The sequence below is a fragment of the Apium graveolens genome, chromosome 5, assembly GCF_009905375.1.
Source record: "Apium graveolens cultivar Ventura chromosome 5, ASM990537v1, whole genome shotgun sequence".
Lineage (NCBI taxonomy): Eukaryota > Viridiplantae > Streptophyta > Magnoliopsida > Apiales > Apiaceae > Apium > Apium graveolens.
The window spans coordinates 303268021-303287193 of NC_133651.1; positions in this window are offsets into that span (position 1 = coordinate 303268021).

A 19173-nucleotide genomic window follows, 5' to 3' on the forward strand; every position below is an offset into this window, starting at 1 on the left:
TTTCTGGGATAATTACTTGACAGACTTGTATGTTTAGCACATTCTCCCCTCACTTGTTGGCTCCTCTTGGCTAACTTGAACAATTGAGTCTTTCTCCCCCTTTTTGTTAGCATCAAGTTGAGTAGAGGTAGAAGTCTGTGCAGCAACTAAATTTTGAAGCAACTGAGTTTGTTGAGCTTGATGTAAATGAATTGAAGTGATGGAAGCTTCTAAAGTTTTAAGTCTTGTGTCCAAGGAGTCCACTTTGCTGGAAAGATTAGAGTTTTTCCTTAGTTGTCTGTTGATGTCAAGCAGGGTTGTCTTAGGAAATTTAGCATCCAATCTCTCAGAAACATCCTTCTTGACTTGATCAATCTCTGTTTTAATTTCAGTGATATCCATATTGTGTTGAAGAGATTGAATTTGGTACAGTTGAAGAGAATTGAGATGTGCTTGAAGAAGCTTCCTGATGTTGGCATTGGTTGTAGCTTGAAGAGCTGTCTTAGTTTGTTGAATGATATGAAAGAGAGTAGTCTTGAAGTGTTACTCATCACATTCTTTGGAAAACATCCAATATGGAATGTTTGACCTGGAGCTAGGGCCTGCTTCTCTCCCTGTTTTCATAAACTCTTCCTCATCATCATCTTCATCCCCAAATATATCTTCAGAACCACCAGTTGTGGGTGGCATGGCTGAGATGGCATCTTTGGCTCTTTGCATGGAGATTGTTGTATACACCAAATTTAGCATCCTTTCAGCAGCCACATTATCCTGTTCATCTAGAACTTGATAAACTGAAACATGGTGAGTAAATGCCTCAGCTTCATAAGAAACATAATCTAAGACAACTTGATATTCTTGAAGAATTAATTGTTTCTTTTCAGCCTCATTAACATCAATTAACTCACTTACAATGGGCTCTTTCCAAATTTTAGTACCTGTATTTCTCTCATTTTCTCTATTTTCTTGCATCAAGGGCTCCCCTTGGCTCACCACCCTCACACCCTCACCTTCACCTACCAAGGTGAAACTCCCCTCACTCACTTTTTCCAGGCTGGAAGAAATAGCCTGCATAATTTCTCTCTGTTCCTCTACATTTGCCTGAGAGCAACTCAGCTTCTCACTCTGTTCACTCCCTTCCCTTAATCCTAGGAGTGATTGCACAACTACTAGCTCATCTACACTAGCTTATGTAGTGAGTACCAACGGATGAAGAACATCCGTCGGGGTAGTAGTTAGGATAGCCAACGGATGACTGCTGTTAGACACATCCGTCGGGATACAATCACTAGCCGACGGATGAACAATATCCACCAGAATAGAAGAAATGATGGAGTTTGGAGTCGACACTATTGTGGAATCTGTGCAGATTGATGATAATTTAGGCACAGAAGTCTCAAAACTTCCTGAAAGAATTGGCAAGTGAGCCAACAAATCATCTAAAAGATGATGCTCACTTGCACTGAATTTTGGCTTTTCCAACAGAGTTAAAGAAGGAGAATCAGAAAGTGATGTGTGAATCATGTCCATATTCAGAGAATTGGTGGGAGAGCTTTGTGTGTTTGGTGCTTCTATTGTTAAAGATTTTGGCTGTGACTCCACATTTATTGGAGCCACATCAAACTGAATTTGAGAAGGTGTAGTGACTGAGTCTTTAGCTGCAGTTTGTACTGTGTGTGATCCCTGTGCATCCCCAAGTTTTCTAGCTTTCTTCTTTCTTGTATAAGTTTGGGGTGAATCTGTGTCCCTAACCCTTTTGGCATGTGCTCCTGGTTAGGAGCTTGTTTCAATAGTAGCATCCTTTTGGGATGATGAAACTAGAGATGTGTTAATTTCCTTATTATGCACCACAGTTTGTTGGGAAACTGTGGTGTGGCTAGGTTTGGGTACACTCACCTCAACATTCTTATTCTTAGGGTTTCTTTTATGTTCACCCTATCCCTCACCAACCTTAACACCCTTCACACTCCCCTATTTGGTTTTGGTGGCTTTTGAAACTGGCATCTTTTGAGAGACACTAAAGTGTGGTTTCTTTGATTTGATTTTTGAAGTTTTGGATATTGTGGCTTGGGTAGGCATCTGTTGGGTCGATGATATAGATGCCATAGCCACAGTCAATGGAAAAAAAACTTGAGAGATGGAAGGAGTAGAGATATAAGTATTTACCTCACTTACCTGAGGGCCCTCCATGATAGGCAAATAAACAAGAGGTACTTCCTTGTGGTGATCATCCCTGTTTAAATCTGCAATTACTCTTCTTTCTTGAACCCAACAATCCAGTTTATTGGTTGGGTACTCAATCACAAGATCCTCACAAATATGGTTAACAATAATTATAGAGAATCTAGCATAATAAATATGCTTAGACCTCTTTTTGATCTCCCCTAACTTGTAACCTAACTCAAACATGATATCATCACTAAAATTATAGTAACTATCAGTAAGTAGCATGTAGAGCATGTTAAACATGGTAGTGTTAATAGAATCAAAGTTGCTTATCTTACCAGAAAACACCTTGGTAACTACATCACATTGATAACTCCACTCTTTTCTAGGACCTAGCCTCCTAATCTCACTTAACTTAGTGGTTGGAAGTGCATAGCCAATAGAATTAAGTAAGCTAACTAAATCACCATCTGTGTATGGTTTAGTAGTAGTGTTATCAGGAATTTTAAAGCATTCTTGAATAGTATCACTGTTAACGCAAAATTCCTTACCTTTAATGGAGAGAGTTATTATTTTGTCAGTTGCTTGATACACATCAGTAGTCCACATCTCCTCCATGACTTCACAGTAGATTGTGGGTGATTCCAGCATGGCATAACTAAGCTTGCATCCCTTCACAAAATCCATCATTTTGTAATAATCCTTAGAGGCTGGAATTTTTTTGTTCACAAGAGCTACGAAATTGTTCTTCTCATAAATGAATCCTGACTGAGACATGATCTTGACTACTGGTGCCATTGTTAAAGCAAGGAAATTTGCAGAGAGAAAGAGGATTTTGCTTTGAGGAAGAAGAGAGCAGTTAATTGCAATAGAGAAAGATAACAACTAAAATAAACTTGAAGTAAGGCTTTTATGTATTCTCGGATAAAATGGGATAAAAATTTAAGGTAAAAATTAAAGACCCGATAAGAATTGCCCAAACTAGCCATTTAAAAGTAAAATAAACTGTCAAAATTCTGTCAACTATCCGTCGTGATATACTTATAGACTGTAAGTATATCCGATGGATAATGTTCAGAACTTTAACGTCTAAGATGTAGACAATTCAACGGATGAGAATAAGGTAATTATCCGTTGGGTTTAAAATAATCCAGAAAAGTAATTGATTTTTACCAAGCTATTCTATTTCGACGAATGATCAAATTCGATGGATAAGGATCATCCGTCGAGATGTAAAATTTGACATAGCCAAATTTTCATCCAAAACAGAAAAGTCAATTAAATTTCTGGCTGTATTTCAACTTGCAAAATTATCACAAATAATTTAAGAGTAATTAAGCATACCTAACTCACTTACCAACTTAGTGAAGGTGGATTCATCTAGTGGCTTGGTAAAGATATCTACAAGTTGCTTCTCACTTGGAACAAAATGAAGTTCCACAGTACCACTCATTACATGTTCCCTAATGAAGTGATACTTGATGTCTATGTGCTTTGTTCTTGAATGATGTACTGGATTTTCAGTAATGGCAATTGCACTTGTGTTATCACATAAAATAGGAATTTTATCCACTTGCAGACTATAGTCCAACAATTGGTTTTTCATCCATAGAATTTGTGCACAACAACTGCCAGCAGCAATATATTCAGCCTTAGCTATAGAAGTAGAGACTGAATTTTGCTTTTTACTGAACCAGGATACTAGCTTGTTTCCTAGAAATTGACAGGTTCCTTTAGTGCTTTTTCTATCAATCTTGCACCCTGCATAGTCTGCATTTGAATAACCAGTTAGATCAAAACCAAAATCTCTAGGGTACCAAATGCCAAGTTTTGGTGTTCCCTTGAGATATCAGAAAATTCTCTTTATAGCTATTAAATGAGATTCTCTAGGATCAACCTGAAATCTAGCACAAAGACAAGTAGCAAATATTATATCTGGCCTACTAGCTGTTAATACAAAAGTGAGCCAACCATGCCTCAATAGCTTGAAATATCCACAAACTTTTCAGTAGTGTTTAATTCAAGTTTAGTTGCAGTAGCTATGGGAGTTTTTACAGATGTGCAATCCATTAGATCAAACTTCTTCAAAAAATCATAAATATATTTGGTCTGACTAATGAAAATTCCATCACTAACTTGCTTAACTTGTAAACCAAGAAAGTAAGTTGGTTCTCCCATCATGCTCATTTTGCAAAGTTTTTCATATGTAGAGCCAAATATAATATCATCTACATAGATTTGAACAAGTATGCTAGAGCTATTAACATTTCTAAAGAATTAAGTTTTGTCAACAGTACCTCTTGTGAAGTGATTTTCTAAGAGAAACTTTGACAAAGTATCATACCAGGCTCTAGGTGCTTGCTTCAATCCATAAAGTGCTTTCAAAAGATAGTAGACATATTCTGGAAAATTTGGATCTTCAAAACCAGGAGGCTGACTGACATATACTTCCTCCTCCAAATCTCCATTCAGAAAGGCACTTTTGACATCCATTTGATAGACTTTTAAATTGGCATGGGCTGCATAGGCTAAGAAAATTATGATGGCTTCAAGTCTTGCAACATGAGCAAAAGTCTCATCAAAATCTAGTCCTTCTTGTTGACAATAGCCCTTAGCAACCAATCTAGCTTTATTCCTGATAACTATGCCATTTTCATCCATCTTGTTTCTGAATACCCACTTGGTGTCAATTGGATTCTTTCCTTTAGACTTGGGTACCAGCTTCCTTACGTTGTTCCTTTAAAATTGGTTTAGCTCCTCCTGTATAGCTAGAACCCAATCAGGATCCAACAGAGCTTCTTCTACCTTTTTTGGTTCTTTCTTTGAGAGAAAGTTGCTATATAGGCATTCTTCTTGAGTTGTTTTTCTTGTTTGAACTCTAGAAGATGCATCACCAATGATGAGCTCAAAATGGTGATCTCTAGTCCATTTTCTCTGTTATGGTAGATTAGCTCTTGATGAAGAGGCCTCATAATTATCTTGATGTGTAACTGAGTTTTGATTAGAAGAAACCCCCCTGAGTTTGTGAATCTTTAATTTGAAGAAAGAGTTCTTTCTGTAAGTGATCTGTTTTGACTCTCAGCTTCTCTCATTGTTCCGAAGGATTATGCACTTTGTATCTCGATGGATGAAGCTGATTGTCTAACAATGGATGATGCATTATGTAGCTCGACTGATGCTGAATTTTGTGCATCATTGGAGATAGTCTTTTCTGCATTATCCCTAGCCACTGTTTCTTGATCACTATCATCATCACTGTCATTACTAATCATCTCAACATTATCAAATTTGAGGCTATCATGGAAACCTTCATCTTTTAGTCCTTCAATCTTCTTATCATCAAACACAACATGTACAGATTCCATGACAATGTTTGTTCTGAGATTATAGACTCTATATGCTTTCTAACAACATATCCAACAAAAATTCCTTCATCTGCTTTAGCATCGAACTTTCCATGCTGTTCAGCTTTATTCCTTAGAATGTAGCATTTGCATCCAAAGACATGAAGAAAATTTAGAGTTGGCTTCCTATTCTTGAATATCTGATATGGAGTCATGCCTTTTGCTTGATTGATCAAGGAGATATTCTGAGTATAACATGTTGTATTCACAGCCTCTGCCCAAAAGTAAGTTGGAAGCCTTGATTCTTCAAGCATAGTTCTTGCAGCTTCAATAAGTGATCTATTCTTCCTTTCCACCACTCCATTTTGTTGTGGAGTTCTTGCTGCAGAAAACTCATGCATGATTCCATACTCTTCACGAAACACTTTCATCATAGAATTTTTGAACTCAGTTCCATTATCACTCCCGATTCTTCTAACCTTTAAGTCAGGATGATTGTTAACTTGCCTTATGTGATTGGTGATGATTTCACTAGCCACATCTTTGGACTTAAGAAAATATGTCCAAGAAAACTTTGAAAAATCATCCACAATTACTAGGAAATATCTCTTCTTTGAGATAGATAACACATTTACTGGTCCAAATAAGTCCATGTGAAGTAGCTGTAAAGGTTCTTCAATAGATGATTCAAGCTTCTTTCTGAATGATGATTTAATCTGCTTTCCTTTTTGGCAGGCATCACACAATCCATCCTTTGAAAACTCTACTTGAGGAATACCTTTATCCAATTCTTTCTTGACTAGCTCATTCATGGTCTTGAAGTTTAGATGGGATAGCTTCTTGTGTCATATCCAACTTTCATCTTGACTTGATTTACTAAGAAGACAAATTACTGATTCTGCATTTATTGAGTTGAAGTCAGCTAGATACACATTGCCTTTTCACACTCCAGTGAGAACCACTTTATTGTTCTTCTTGTTAGTCACAACACAGGTTCTGCATTAAAAGTAACTGAGTTGCCCTTATCACAAAACTGGCTGATGCTCAACAGATTATGCTTGAGTCCATCCACTAGGGCAACCTCTTCAATGATGACATTATCCTTTGAAAGCCATCCATATCCCATAGTATAACCCTTGATGTCATCTCCAAAAGTGATACTTGGGCTAGCTCTTTCCTTGAACTCAGTGAGTAGGGTAGAATCTCCAGTCATGTGCCTTGAGCAACCACTATCCAGATACCAAAGATTCTTTCTGTTTCCCTGCACATATTAAAATCAAATCAAGTTGATTTTGGTACCCAAGTTTCCTTGGGTCCTGCCTTGTTAGCCTTTTTCTTTGGTTTCTTAGGTTTGATCTCATTTGACTTGGGTATCTCAGATTCATCCTTTGTCATTTGAGTTGGACCTTTGAAACCATTCATTGAAGTAGAATTATCATGCATATTTTGATTAACATGAAAAGGCATGCTATGTGCAAACATGTTATTCCATTAAGGCATGCTAAATGGCATTTGAGGCATACTAAATATAACATAATAATGATTAGGTGCAAATTGCATATTAGCAAATTGTGCATTCAGATTCTGTGCAGGAAAAACATTCATAGATATTGGAGGCATAACAGTCATGTTGGGAAAAGAGGAAGGTGCAGACATGGGTGCAGGCTTAATAAGTTCGCAATTAACAGACAGATGATTAACACTACCACACTTAACATAGATTTTTTTAGGAGCATATTTATCAGGTGTGTAGTTGTTATGTTTGTTAATTCCTACCTTCCCATTTCTATTATTTTTCCTTTTTGATTATGTTTTAACCTCAATCTTTTCCTATCTCTCATTCAATTGTTTGATAGACAGATGACCAACATTAACTCTCTTTTCTTTTCTCTTGACTTGATTCTCATGGAACAAAGTTTTTAGAAACTGATCCATATTTATCATTCAATTTAGCTAGCTTAGCTTTGCTAACTGGCTTACTTACATTCAACGGATGTGGCTCAATGTCTTTCGAGGGATAATTCTTTTGATTATTCGACGGATAATTTTCATCATCCGTCAGATCCACATCCGTTGAAAGTCCTTCAACCAGATTGGAATCAAACTTCTCCTTGTTATTTTTCCAGGCTGCATCACAAAAAGATTCTATACCTTGAACTTTAGTGATTTGAGTGTGGACATCTCTAGATGATTTCCATGCCTTAATCACTTCTTGTTCTCATTCAAGTTGCTTTCTTAAAATCTCTTCTTTTTTTAAAGATTCAGTTAATTCATCCTTGGCAGTTTTACATTCAATTCTCAATTTTTCAACTCAATGAATTGAGACTCTAGCACATTATTCCTCTCACTTAAAAACAAATTATTTTCTTTAATTTTAGCAATTTCCTTAGTGAGAGACTTAAGAGTTACACGCAAATGATACAGCTCAGTAGACATGTCATTGATGGCATTATTGCACTAAGACTTAGTTAAATGTGTTAGGTTAGTGGTGATTACCTAATTACTGGATGAACTAACTTCTGCTTCATCTGATTTGTCCATTAGGGCTAGGTTGACATAGTTTGTTTCTTCATCTTCATCCAATCCATCTGTAGCCCAGTCATTTTCTTGTATAATGAAAGCCCTTTTCTTTTGCTTGAGCAACTCAAAATATTTCTGCTTATAATCAACAGGCTCAAACTTCTTTGAAACACTTAAATTTAGACTTATCAACCATGTTTCTGTTTGACTTAGCTGCTCCAAAATTTTTCTTAAATTTGAGCTTGGAAAATCTTCTGGATAGAAAAGCAAGATGCTCATCTATGTCATCCATGTCATCTTGGCTCAACTGTTCTTCATTTTTAGCTACCAGCCCTTTACCCTTGCTTTCACAGACCCTTGAATTTGATACAGATTCTATAGCTTCAACCTTCATCTCTTTTTCCTTTTCTTTCTCAGCAACTAGTGCAATGGATCCTCCTTTCTTCCTTCCTTTATCCATCTTTTCATCTTGTTCTATTTCAAGCTCATAGGTTTTTAGAATTTCATACAGTCTTTCGAAGGTGAATTCCTTGTAATCTTGAGAGTTTCTTAAAGAGACTGTCATGGGCTTCCATTCCTTTGGTAGAGATCTAAAGAATTTAAGGTTTGAGTCTTTTGTTTGATAGACCCTTCCATGCAACTTGAGAGCATTCAGTAGCTTTTGAAATCTACTAAATATATCAGTGAGTGACTCACTTTATTCACAGTAAAAATGCTCATATTGGTGAATCAAGAGCTGCATTTTGTTCTCTCTTACTTGCCCAGTTCCATCACAAATAATTTGAATTGTGTCCCAAACCTCTGTTGCTGTTTTGCAGTTTATGATGTTGTCAAACATATCACAATCAACACCATTAAACCGTATGTTCATTGCCTTTTTATCTTTCCTGACTTGTTCAATGTCTGGATCAGAGCATTCATGTTTGGGCTTTGGAACTGATGGCTCATTTCTTGTAGTGGCTCTCATAGGAACATGAGGACCTCTCTCAATGTAGTCCACATAAGCTTCATCTTGTGAAAGAAGATGTAGGTGCATCTATTGTGGCACCCTCCAAACCCGGGTCAAAAGTTTGGGGTCCACAACACATATACAAAATATAAACCTGTATAAGAAATATTATTTGCAATGACCCTGCTTTACACAACCATGGATCGCGACAAGTTAAAGTATGAAAATAAGCCACAACCTTAACTTTTATTACAATGTATCAAATCCCAACTAATTTAATTTACAACTGATAATAAAATTATTCTTACAATCTTACTATCTCACTACCATATGAAGTTCCTGCTAGCTCGATCCAACTCAAACTGGAATCCTAGATCGCACTTTGGGACTGAGGGACTTCACTATCATCCATATCCTTTTTAACTGTAAAATTTATAAAAAATTCGCAAGAGTGAGCTAACTAGCTCAGCAAGTCAAAATAACGATAACTGAGGTTAAACAATGATCAAATGAGATGATTCAGAGGAAACAAGTTTCTGTTTATCTAATCATTAGGAATGGATATTCATTTTAAGTTTTAAAACCAAGGTTAGGTTGCTGATCAGTCACGCACTAACCCCGAGCAAAGCACACAACACTGCTTTAACTACTGGATCCACGACACACATTGGCCTAACTTGACCATTGATATGATCTGACCACGAATCTGGTCCATATATATAAAAAACTATCCAATTCTAAAGTAGTTCAATATGATAAACAATATAATTTGATAAAACAAGATCATAATCAATGATGGTTAAACACTTGAATAACAACGTAAGGAAACTCATGTATATCACTAGGGTATATCAGGGTATGTATATGTTAGGAATATGTGTATTAGTTTGATGATAAGTTAAACAAAACACTTAAGTAGAAATCTAGTGTTTGTAGCCTCAACGGATAAGACCATTCTGGCTATCCGTTGATATAGTAGCTTTACTTAGAAATAAGTTTAGTATTGTAGCACATTTCAGTTTCTGTATTTAAGTTATAATTTTTAGAAGTTGTGGGAAATTATAAGTCATGTTGACTACTAGTGGATATGCAAATATGAGGGCTAATTGTATATATTTCATGCCTTGTAATTTTGTATAAATGAAGTAGTATCAACTGATAAATTAAAGGCCCTCAACGGATGAGAAACAAAGCTTCAACGGATGTCTCTAAAGCTTCAACGGATAACATCCATCAACGGATAAAGCTTCAACTGCTAATGCATCAATGGATAAAGCTTCAACTGCTAATGCATCAACAGATAAAGCTTCAACTAATAAAGCATCAACGGATAAAGCCATCAACGGATGAAAGCTTCAATGGATGCTCAGTTCAATAGCAGTTGACAGTGACAATTCATAAGCTGACAGAGGCACATGGGTTGACAGAGACAATTGGAATGTGGTAGCCTCTTGGAGGAATCAAGAAAATGCAGCATTTCCATTCTGGTGCAAACAAGGAAGTATTCAAAGATTTACAGATTATCCTAGATTGCATTTGATAGAGAAATAAAGAAGAAACATATGAAAAACTATTTTAAAAATTGTATTTTATTTTTGTCTTCACTTGTAAACTTGGTGACATATAAACCAAGTTGCAGCTAGTAATTAGATGGTGAATTTTTCCAGAGCTGTTTAGAAAAATCCAGAGAGAAAATCATCTAGTTTGTACTAGGACGCAGCTGTGATCAATTCTTTGAATCACAGATTTTCTGAAATACACATCTCTGGTGGAACGACAAATCCACCAGAAAAGTTTTTAAAGCATTTGTGTTCTTTACATTTATGTCTTGAATATATATCTGTCTGCACCTGCTCAAAACAATTCACACACAACGGTTCATCAAAACACTTAGCCTTTGAAACTGCTCAAAACTTGAAAAAGTTTTGAGATTTACATTCAACCCCCCTTCTGTAAATCTCATTGTTAGTTCCTTGGGAATAACAATTGATATCAGAGCAAGCTCTTAACTTACAAAGAGTTTAAAGATCTATTCTACTAACATCATGAGTAAGAAGGATATTGGTGTAAAGATTCCAATCCTGGAAAGAGATAATTATCATCACTGGAAAGTGAAGATGCATCTACATCTTCTCTCTCAAGATGAAAGCTACATCAACTGCATTGAAAATGGTCCTCACATCCCTCACAAGGTGGCCACAGCTGCAACTGCCACAGTTGCTGTTGGACAGTCTATTCCCAAGCCAAAAGTAGAATGAACTGATGAAGATATTGAAGAGGTTCACAAGGACAAGAAAGCCATGAACATTCTGTTTAATGGCCTAGATCAAGATATGTTTGATAATGTCATTAACAGCCAAACTTCTAAGGAAATTTGGGATACTGTGCAACTTATCTGTGAAGGTACTGAACAAGTTAGAGAAAATAAAATGCAGCTTCTCATTCAACAGTATGAATACTTTCATTTTGATGAAGGAGAATCACTGAATGATACCTTCAATAGATTTCAGAAACTGTTGAATGGATTGAAGCTGTATGGCAGAGTGTACCAAGTCAAGGATTCCAACTTAAAATTTCTGAGGTCTCTACTAAAGGAATGGAAGCCTATGACTGTTTCACTAAGGAATTCTCAAGATTATAAGGACTTCACACTTGAAAGATTATATGGAATTTTGAAGACCTATGAACTTGAGATGGAGCAAGATGAGCTGTTGGAAAGGGAAAGATAAAAGGTGGATCAGTTGCACTTGTAGCTGACAATGAGAAGACTGAAGCCAGGAATGAAGAAAAGACAATGCCAAGTCTCAAAATTGGCACAAGCAAATCAGAATCAAGCAAGGGAAATGAGCAAGTAGCTGAGGTTGAAGACAATTCCAGTCAAGATGACTCTGATGATGTTGATGAACATCTTGCTTTTCTGTCCAGGAGGTTTGCAAAGATGAAATTCAAGAAAAATGCTAGATTCACTAAGTCAAACAAGAACATGGTGGACAAATGTAAGTTCAAATGTTATAACTATGGCATAAGTGGACACTTTGTAAATGAGTGCAGAAAGCCAACTTCTGAGAAGAAGAAATTTGAGCAAGTGGATTACAAAAAGAAATATTTTGATTTGCTCAAACAAAAGGAAAGAGCTTTTCTGACTCAGGATGACTGGGCAGCGGATGGAGCCAACTGAAGATGATGATATAGAATATATCAACCTAGCCCTGATGGCTAATTCTGACGAAAATAAAACTAGTTCATCAAGCAACCAGGTAATTACTACTGACCTCTCTCAGCTTTCTAAAATTGAATGCAATGAAGCTATAAATGATATGTCCAAAGAATTATATCATTTGCGTGTTTCCCTTAAATCACTAGCTAAAAAAAACACAAGAATTAAAGAGAATAATTTGTTTTTAAGTGATATGAATGCTGTGTTAGAGGGTAAGGTAATTGAGCTTGAAAAAATTAAAATCAAATGCTTATCTGTTGAGAGTGAACTAGAAGAATCTGTTAAGAAAGTAGAAATTCTTTCTAAACAATTAGAACGTGAGCAAGATGTAATCAAGGCCTGGAAAACATCTAGGGATGTTAGTGCTCAGATTGTCAAGGTTCAGGGAATTGAATCACTCTGTGAGAATGCCTGGAAGAAAAATAAAAAGGAAGTATAATTAATTGATGGATTGTCAACGGATGATGAAAGTTATCCGTTGAAGGAAGAAAAGGAGCATCCGTTGAAGGCTCATCAATTAAAACAGGCAAGTGATTATAAAAAGAACAATTTGAAAAATCTCAATAAGAAGTTTGGTTCAACTTCCAAGAACTTTGTCAAAGAAGAAGCTAGCACATCCAAAGATGCCAGTAAGGTGAATATAGGACACATGACTTTAGATCAGTTGAAAAATAGGCTTAAGTTGGTTGAGGATAAAAAGGAAACTAAAAGGAAATCTAATAGAAATGGGAAGGTAGGGATTAACAAACACAACAATTACACACCTGATAAGTATGCTCCTAGAAAAAGTTGTGTGCATTGTAAAAGTGTTAATCATCTATCTGCTAACTGCAAGTCTGTTAAGAATGCTCCCATGCCTTTAACTCCTTCCATGCCTAACATGTCTATGTCACCTCTGCATGCTATGCCTGTTATGTCTCAATAGAATCCTCATGCACATTTTGCAAACATGCCATATGTTAATAATCCTTATTTTGCTGCATTTAGTATGCCTCAAATGCCATACAACATGCCTATGTGGAATAATATGTTTACACAATCTATGCCTTATCAAATTCAACCAAATATGCTAAATGATTCTGTGACTAACCCTACACTTCAACCAACTACATCTGAGACCAAGGTTGACCCAAAGTTACCTAAGTCAAAAGATGCAGGAAGTATGAAGTCTAGGAAAAAGACTAACAAGGCTGGACCCAAGGAAACTTGGGTACCAAAATCAACTTGATTTGATTTTGTTGTGTGCAGGGAAAAAGAAGGAATCTATGGTACTTGGACAGTGGTTGTTCAAGGCACATGACAGGAGATTTCACCCTGCTCACAGAATTCAAGGAGAGAGCTGGCCCTAGCATAACCTTTGGAGATGACAACAAAAGGTTCACTATGGGATATGGCTTGATTTCAAAGGAAAATGTCATCATTGATGAAGTTGCATTAGTTGATGGTCTCAAACACAATCTATTGAGCATCAGTCAACTATGTGACAGAGGGAATACTATTTCCTTCAATTCTGAAGCCTGTGTTGTCACAAGTAAGAAGGACAATAAAGTGGTTCTAACTGGAGTTATAAAAGGGAATGTGTACTTGGCTGACTTCAACTCTACAGATGCAGAATCAATTACTTGTCTTTTCAGCAAAGCAAGTCAAGATGAAAGTTGGCTATGGCACAAGAAGCTGTCCCATCTGAATTTCAAGACAATGAATGATCTAGTCAAAAAGGACTTAGTTAGATGAATGCATCTAGTGGAATTCTCAAGGGATGGACTGTGTGATGCTTGTCAGAAAGGAAAGCAAAAGAGAGCATCATTCAGCAAGAAGCTTGAATCAGCAATTGATGAACCATTTCAACTGCTTCACATGGATCTTTTTGGACTAGTCAATGTATTGTCAATTTCAAGGAAAAGATATTGCCTAGTGATTGTAGATGATTTCTCAAAGTTTTCATGGACCTAATTTCTTGGATCAAAGGATGAAGCTAGTGAAATCATTATCAATCATATCAAGCAAGTCAACAATCATCCAGATTTCAAAGTAAGAAATATCAGGAGTGACAATGGAACTGAGTTCGGGAATTCTACCATGAGGTTGTTCTGTGAAGAAAATGGGATCATGCATGAGTTCTCAGCTCCAAGGACTCCACAACAAAATGGTGTGGTGGAAAGAAAGAACAGATCACTAATTGAAGCTGCAAGAACAATGCTAGAAGAGTCAAAACTCCCAACATATTTTTGGGCTGAGGCTGTTAACTGTGCATGTTACACTCAGAATATTTCTCTAATCAATCAGGCAAAAGGCATGACTCCGTATCAACTGTTTAAGAGAAGAAAACCAACCTTAAACTTCCTTCATGTTTTTGGTTGCAAATGCTACATTCTAAGGAACCAACCTGATCACAAATGAAAGTTTGATGCAAAGGCTGATGAAGGGATATTTGCTGGTTATTCTGCCGGAAAATCATATAGGATCTACAATCTAAGAACCAACATTATTATGGAATCTGTGCATGTTGTGTTTGATAGTAAAAAGATTGATGGACGAACAGATGAGGGACATCATGAAGGACTCAAATTTGACAACATTGAGATATATTGTGATGATAGTGAAGATGAGAATGATGGAGAAGGCACCTCGAAAAGGATTCAAAATCTGCCTTTGGATAATGCACAAAATGTTGCATCAGTTGAAAGTCATAATTCAGCATCCGTTGATAGAAGTAATGCAGCATCCGTTGAAAGACAAAGTGCATTATCCGTTGAAGTACATAATGAAGCATCCATTGATCATAGTCTATCAACGGATAATCAATTTACTTCATCAGTTGATAGAACTCCCAGTTCCTTTCAAAGGATTAGTAACTCAGGGGGAGTTTCAACTAATCAACACTCTATCTTACATCATGACAATACTGAGGCAACCTCATGTAAAGCGAATATACCACCTCAAAGGAAATGGACCAAGAATCATTCTTTTGAATTGATCATTGGTGATGCAACATCTAAGGTGCAGACTAGAAGGGCTACTCAAGATGAATGTCTATACAGTAGTTTTCTATCACAGGAGGAACCTAAGAGAGTGGAAGAAGCTCTATTGGATCCAGATTGGATTTTAGCAATGCAACAGGAGCTAAACCAATTTGAGAGGAACAAGGTATGGAAGCTGGTACCCAAGCCAAAGAACAAGAGCTCTATTGACACAAAATGGGTATTCAGAAACAAGATGGATGAAAATGGCATTGTCATAAGGAATAAAGCTAGATTGATTGCCAAGGGCTATTCTCAACAAGAGGGAATAGATTTTGATGAGACATTTGCTCCAGTTGCAAGACTTGAAGCCATCAGAATCTTTCTAGCCTATGCAGCCCATGCCAATTTTAAAGTCTATCAAATGGATGTCAAGAGTGCATTTCTGAATGGAGAATTGGAGGAAGAAGTTTATGTAAGCCAACCTCCAGGATTTGAAGATCCAAATTTTCCAGACTATGTGTATTATCTGTTGAAAGCACTCTATGGACTAAAGCAAGCACCTAGAGCCTAGTATGAGACTTTGTCAAAATTTCTCCTAGATAATTACTTCACAAGAGGTACTGTTGACAAAACTCTTTTCTTTAGAAATGTTAATGGCTCTACAATACTTGTTCAAATCTATAGTAGATGATATTATTTTTAGTTCTACAGATGATAAGCTTTGTAAAAAGTTTGCTAAGTTAATGCAAAGTAAATATGAAATGAGCATGATGGGAGAGCTACCTTATTTTCTTGGTTTACAAGTTAAACAAGTTAGTGGTGGAATTTTCATTAGTCAAACTAAATATATTTATGATCTTTTAAAGAAGTTTGACTTAATGGATTGTTCATCTGCAAAAACTCCCATGGCCACTGCCACAAAGCTTGAATTAAATAAGGCTGAAAAGTCTGTGGATATTACAAGTTATAAAGGCATGGTTGGCTCTCTTCTATATTTAACTGCTAGTAGACCTGATATAATGTTTTCTACATGTCTTTGTGCTAGATTTCAAGCTGACCCTAAAGAATCTCACTTAGTGGCTATTAAAAGAATTTTCGGATATCTCAAAGGGACTCCAAATCTAGGAATTTGGTACCCTAGAGAGTCTGGTTTTGATCTAATTGGCTACTCAGATGCAGATTATGCAGGTTGCAAAATAGACAGGAAAAGTACAACTGGCACCTGTCAATTTCTAGGGAATAAGCTTGTGTCATGGTTCATCAAGAAGCAAAATTCTGTTTCTACATCAACAGCTGAAGCTGAGTACATTGCTGCTGGTAGTTGCTGTGCACAGATACTGTGGATGAGGAATCAACTATTTGACTATGGGCTAAATGTTGACAAAATTCCAATATTCTGTGACAACACAAGTGCCATTGCCATTACTGAAAATCCAGTGCAACACTCAAGAACCAAGCACATTGACATCAAGTACCACTTAATAAGGGAACATGTGATGAATGGTACAGTGGAACTTCATTTTGTTCCAAGTGAAAAATAGATTGCAGACATATTTACCAAGCCACTTGATGAATCAACATTCACAAGATTAGTAAGTGAGCTAGGTATGCTTAATTATTCATAAATTCATGTCCTTATTGTAATTTGTTTGTAGCCTGAAATGAATTTGTTGCAAGAACAAAGTTGGCTTTAAGTAAAGTTTATTCTATTAATGGATATTCCCTATCCGTTGAAAGCCAAAATTGCTCTATCAACGGATGTTCATTATCCGTTAAAAGACAAATACATTTCTGGTAATTTTATCCTTCAACGGGTAAACTGTGTTAATCTTCAACGGATAACTGTTTACCTCATTCGTTGAAGTGTCACATCAGTTGTTTTAAGTCACAGCCGTTGATTCTTTTACTTAAACGTTGATACATATGTATACACAGTTGTATGTATTTGTATTAAAGGCAGTTTTTAAAATTTATACAGTTTTCTTTATTCTCAAATGGCTGTAATTTACTTAAAAATAGTGTTTAATCATTCTCTTTGTGCTTTAATTTAAGAAAGTATAAGCCCTTTGAATTCTTATTTTCACTTTACGCTTTCTTGCAATTTTTTAAAAGCTTTTACTCTCTTTCTCTCCCAAAACTCTCAACTTTTCTCTGCAACCTCTACTCACTACAATGGCACCAGTAGTAAAGATAATGTCCCAGTCTGGATTTGTCTATGAGAAAAACAATTTTGTAGCTTTGGTGGAAAAGAATGAAGCCCACTCAGATTATCACAAGATGATGGACTTCATCAAAAACTGCAAACTAAGCTATGTAATGCTGGAAGCCCCAACTATTTAATGTGAGGTAATTGAGGAGATTTGGACAACTGCAGAGTTTAACCCCACTGATATGACCATCACTTTCTCTCTCAAAGGTAAAGATTACTGTATTAACTGTGATGATATACAGTCCTATTTCAAACTACCTGAGAACAATGCCATGACACCACACACTAATAATGATGTATCTAGCATGTTAGATTCCATAGGCTATTCTTTTGATTCTGCTAGTTTAGGGAGTATTAGAAGAAAAGACCTTAGGAAAGAATGGAGTTTTCTTGGTGATGCCTTTATCAAGGTTTTCTCTGGGAAAATTAGTAATTTTGATTCAATAACTTCATCTCTTGTTAATATGCTCTATATGCTAGTTTCTGATAGGTATTTTAATTTTAGCAACTATGTTATGCTTGAATTGGGTACCGGGTTAGGTAATAAAGCTAATAGACCTTATAACATCTACTATGCTAGATTCTTTATGTTATTGGCTAACCATGTTGCTGAAGGTTTCGTCATAACCAATGAGAGTAATAAACTCAAGTGCTGGGAACAAGAGAAAAGGGTTCTTGCAGACCTTTTGAGAATTAACCTCAACAATCAGGTGCCATTGGTTTATTTACCAATCATGAATGCACCTCAGGTAAGTGAGGTAAATTCTTCTTCAACTCCTACTACTTCCAACCCCATTATTTCTTTGCCTTCAAGTGTGGCTATGGAATCTGTGTCTTTGTCCCAACAGATTCCTATCAAGGCCACCAAACCTAAAGTTTCAAAACCAAAGTTAAAAAAGTCACCTTTGTTGTTTCTCGAAAGACAACAGTTGTAACAACTACCATAAACCCTGAGGGGAGTGAATAGGGTGTGAGTGGTGAGGGGAGGGGTGAACATCAAGAAACCCCCCAGGATAAGGTAGGAGAGGTGAGTGGTACCCCAGCTAGCCAAACCACAGTTTCTCAAAAGACTGTGGTGGTTGAAAATGATTCAAACTCATCCCTAGTTGCATTCTCCCAAAAGGGTGTAGCTATTGAAAATAGTCCCCAACCAGGGACACAGAACAAAAGAGGGAGGGACACTCAAGCCACACACTCACCTGTAAAAGCCTTTACAAGAAGAAAGAGGGTCAGAACCCTAGTTTCAACACAGGGTGCACACATTGCACAGATACACCCACCTGTATCTATGCCTTCTCAAATTCAGCTTGATGTGACTCCAACAAATATGGAGTCACAGCCCCATTCTCTCAAAATTGACACACATCAATCACCAAATTCTCCATCACCAACTCTGGATGTGGACATGATATTCACATCAATTCCTGATTCTCCCTCTTTACAACTCAGGGAGGAGCCCCACTCAAATACTGGTGATCATCATCTTTTAGATGATTTGTTGGATCATCATCCAATTGTTTCAGACTTAGATGAAGAATCTGTGTCACCTAAATTGAAATCAATCCACACAGATTCAACAATTATGTCACTTTCAATTTCTACTTCTTTTCCCTCTTCAACGGATATTCCTCATCCGTTGACTAGTGGTTGTTCTTCGACGGATAAGCTTAATAGCAGTTGTCCGTTGATACCATCAGTTTCTACTTCAACGGATACTCCCTATCTGTTGATAGTCTCTACACAAACAAATGACTCAATTCCAAGTGTAGAAGACATGGTTACTGTACAATCACTTCTAGGATTGAGGGAAGGGAGTGAAAATTTGA